Here is a 4,658-nt window from a genome sequence, read left to right as displayed (position 1 = left end):
GTAGTCCCAGCTACTCGGGAGGCTGAGGCAGGAGAATGGCGTGAATCCGGGAGGCGGAGCTTGCAGTGAGCTGAGATCCGGCCACTGCACTCCAGCCCAGGCCACAGAGCGAGACTCCGTCTCAAAAAAAAAAAAAAAGTGGGCAAAGGACGTAAATAGACAATATCAAAAGAAGATATACAAACAGCCAACAAATATATGAAAAAATGCTCAACATTAGTAATTATCAGGGAAATACAAATTAAAACCACAGTGAGATACCACCTTACTTCTGCAGGAGTGGCCATAATTAAAAAGTCAAAAAATAATAGATGTTGGTGTGGATGTGGTATAAAGGGAAGACTTTTACACTGCTGGTGGGAATGTAAACTAGTACAACCACTATGGAAAACAGTATGGAGATTCCTTAAAGAACTAAAAGTAGAACTACCATTCGATTCAGCAATCCCACTACTGGATATCTACCCAAATGAAAAGAAGTCATTATACAAAAAAGACACATGCATACACATGTTTATGCAGCACAATTTGCTAATGCAAAAATATGGAACCAACCTAAGTGCCCATCAACCAATGAGTGGATAAAGCAAATGGGATGTATATACAGCATGGAATACTACTCAGCAATAAAAAGAAATAAAATAACCTCTTTGCAGTAACTTGGATGGATCTGGAGGTCATTATTCTTTTTTTTTTTTTTTTCTTTTCTTTTTTTTTTTTGAGATGGAATCTCACTCTGTCACCCAGGCTGGAGTACAGTGGCACAATCTTGGCTCACTGTAACCTCCGCCTCTCGGATTCAAGCGAATCTTCTGCCTCAGCCTCCCAAGTAGCTGGGATTACAGGCACGTGCCACCATGCCTGGCTAATTTTTGTATTTTTAGTAGAGATGTGGTTTCATCATGTTGGCCAGGCTGGTCTCAAACTCCTGACCTCAGGAGATCTTCCTGCCTTGGCCTCCCAAAGTGCTGGGATTACAGGTGTGAGCCACCACATCTGGTGAAGGCCATTACTCTAAGTGAAGTAACTCAGGAAGGGAAACTCAAATATCATATGATTTCACTTACAAGTGGAAGCTAAGCTATGCTGATGCAAAGGCATAAGAATGATATAATGGACTTTGAGGACTTGAGGGAGAAGGTTGACAGGGGGATGAGGGATCAAAGACTACATATTGGGTACAGTGTACACTGCTCAGGTGATGGGTGCACCAAAATCTCAGAAATCACCACTAAAGAACTTTCTATGTAACCAAAAACCACCTGTATCCCCAAAACTATTGAAACTGAAAAAAGAAAAAATATTCAAAATCACTATTAGGGAAATGTAAATCAAAACCACAGTGAGATACCATTTCATATCAGTCAGAATGGCTATTATGAAAAAGTAAAAAAAATAATAGATGCTGACAAGGTTGTGGAGAAAAGGAAATGCTTGTATACTGATGGTGGGAATGTAAATTAGTTCAGCCATTGTGGAAAGCAGTTTGGAAATTTGTCAAAGAACTCAAAGCAGAATTACCATTCAACCCAGCAATCCAATGATTGGGTATATACCCAAGAGAATATCAATTGTTCTACCCTAAAGACACATACACACATATGTTCATCACAGCAGTATTCACAATAGCAAAGACATGGAATCACCCTAAATGCCTATCAGCAGTTGACTGGATAAAGAAAATGTGGTATATATATATATACACCATGGAACACTATGCAGCCACAAAAAAGAATGACGTCATGTCCTTTGCAGCAACATGGATGGAGCTGGAGGCCATTATCCTAAGCAAACTAACAAAGGAACAGAAAACCAAATACTGCATGTTCTGACTTACAAGTGGGAGCTAAACATTGAGTATATAAGGACACAAAGAAGGGAACAACAGACACTGGGGCCTACTTTAGGGTGGAGGGAGAGAGGAGGCAGAGGATCAAAAAACTACCTATTGGGTACTATGCATATTACATGGGTGATGAAATAATCTGTACACCAAACCTCCATGACACATAAACTATCTATACAAAAAATCTGCACATGTACCCCTGAACCTAAAATAAAAGTTTGAAGAAAAAAAGAAATTATTCTTTCTAATTCTAACTTCTAGGAGAGATTGCAGAGAAAGTGTAAGATTTCTTCCTTATACAGTGGAATTCAACAGCGAATTCACCTGGGCAGGTGCTTTCTGTTTTGAAAGCTTATTAATTAGTGATTAAATTTATTTGATATAAGCCTGCCCAGATTGTCTATTTCTTCTTGTGAAGGTTTTAACAGATAGTGTCTCCCAAAGATTTGTCAATTTCATGTAGGATATTAAATTCATGGGCATAAAGTGGTTCATAGTATTCCTTTATTGCCATTTTAATGTCCATGGGATCTGTCCATGTCCCCTCCTCCATTTCCAACATTAGTACTTTGTGGTCTCTCTCTTATCTTCTTAGAAGTTGCACATAATTCTTGCTTTGCTCTTCAAGGGGTGTTAAGTGTTTGTTACCTCTGGCTTCTTTCAAGATCTTTAACTTTGATTTCTGAAGTTTGAATATAATATGCCTCGGTGTCAGGTTTCTTTGGCCATTTATCCTGTTTAGCGTTCTCTAAGCTTCCTGGAGCTGTGATTTGGTGTCTGACATTAATTTGGGGAAATTCTCACTGATTATTGCTTTGTCTATTGCATCTGTTTCTTTCTCTGCTTCTCCTTCTTGTACTCACATTATACAAAGTTAACATCTTTTGTAGTTGTGCCACAGTTCTTGGATATTCTGTTTTGTTTGTTTTCCCAATCTTTCTTTTCTTTGTTTCTCAGTTTTGGAAGTTTCTATTGTTATATCCTCAAGTTCAGGGATTCTTTCATCAAGCTGGTAGTGAGTCTATCAAAGGCACTCTTCATTTCTGATACAATGTTTTGATCTCTAGCATTTCTTTTTTATTCCTTCTAATATATGTGCTTATATTATCTATCTGTTTTTGCATTTAAAAACAGTTTGAATTAGTGACAGTTTTCCACTAAAGCCCTTGGCATATTAATCAGAGTTTAAGAAAAATTCCTGGTAAGATAACTCCAACATTTTTACCATAACCTACTTCTGGTTCTGATGCTTGTTTGGTCTCTTCAATCTGTTTTTTTAAAATCTTTTATTATTATCATTATTATTATTATTATTATTATATTTAGAGACGGGGTCTCACTATGTTGAGGGTCTCACTATGTTGACCAGTCTGGCCTTGAACTCTTGGACTCAAGTGATCCTCCCACCTCAACCTCTTAAGTAGCTGGGAATACAGGCACACACTACTGACCCTGGCTTTACCTTTTAGTATGTCTTGTACTTCTTTATTGAAAGGTAGACCTGCTGTATTGAGTAAAAGGAACTGCAGTAAATAGGCTGTCAGTAATGTAGTGGCAAAGGGAAGCATTATACAGTCTTATAATCAGGTCTCAGTCTTTTGGTGAGCCTCTGCCCCTGGACTGTGAATTTCAGCAGTGTTTCTCAATTTTGTTTTTTCCCCCTTAGGTGGCATAGGATGGCTACAGGGAATTTACATCGGGTATTTTCCTTCACCTAACTGGAAAGCTAGAGTTGGCTACAACTCTATGGATATTTCTATTCCCCTAGGTTGGTTACTCTGATAATACCCCAGCAGGCTAGGCTCTGATAAAATAGCTTCTCTTCAGGGAAGGCCTTGCTAAAAAGAGCAGAATGCACTGGAACATTCATATTTTAAAATGGTTTCTTGTCTCCTTCCCCTGCTGGAAAGAAATATGAGAGGACTTTTTCTCTGATACTCACTGTTAGGACCTGGTAGAGTTCCTGGAGGTAGAACAAAATTGTGAGAACCTTTCCCCACAACCCCACTGCACCCTCTCCCCCGGAAACTGGATGTCCCCTAGAGTTTTTAATTCTCAGAGTTGTCTACGTTGGGCCTGCAGTAATGCTTCACTTTAAGTGTATGTTTTCCTACACTGGTAGTCATTCCCACAGAGGTGTCCGCTCACAGGTTTCTGTTCACACAAACTGTGATTTTCTGTATCCACCTGTCAGTCTCTCTAATTTGGGGAGGCTACAGTTAGTCCTGTGACCTCACTTCTCTGATGGGTCTCAGAGAGCTGCTGATTTTTCATTTTATTCAGACTTTTACTTATTATCAGGACAGAGTGGTGAACTTCTAAGCTCCTTACATGCTGGACCAGAAACAGAAAGTCTCTTGACTGGTTTTATATCAGAGTTTTGCCAGCCGCATTGTATCTTTTCATTTAATTTTTTAAAAGAACCTTCAAATTTATTTAAATAGGCAGATAAAATTCTATGTATTTATTATTTACAATACAATATTCTGAAGTATACAAACATTGTGAGATGATAAATTCTAGCTAATTAACATATGCATTACCTCATAGTTAACATTTTTGCAGTAAGAATACTTATCCATTCTCTTAGCATTTTTCAAGAATACAATATATCATCATTAACTACAGTCATCATGCTGTACAACAGATCTTTTGAATTTATTTCACCTATCTAACTGTACTTTTGTATCCTTTGACAAACATCTCCACAACTTCCCCACCAGCCACCTCAACGTCTGGCAACCATCATTCTACTCTCTATTTCTACAAGACCAATTTTTTTAGATTCCACATATGAATGAGATCATGTGGT

This window comes from Piliocolobus tephrosceles, chromosome 6 (genome assembly GCF_002776525.5).
Source record: "Piliocolobus tephrosceles isolate RC106 chromosome 6, ASM277652v3, whole genome shotgun sequence".
NCBI classification, from domain to species: Eukaryota; Metazoa; Chordata; class Mammalia; order Primates; family Cercopithecidae; genus Piliocolobus; species Piliocolobus tephrosceles.
Note: the sequence above shows the minus strand (reverse complement) of the source record.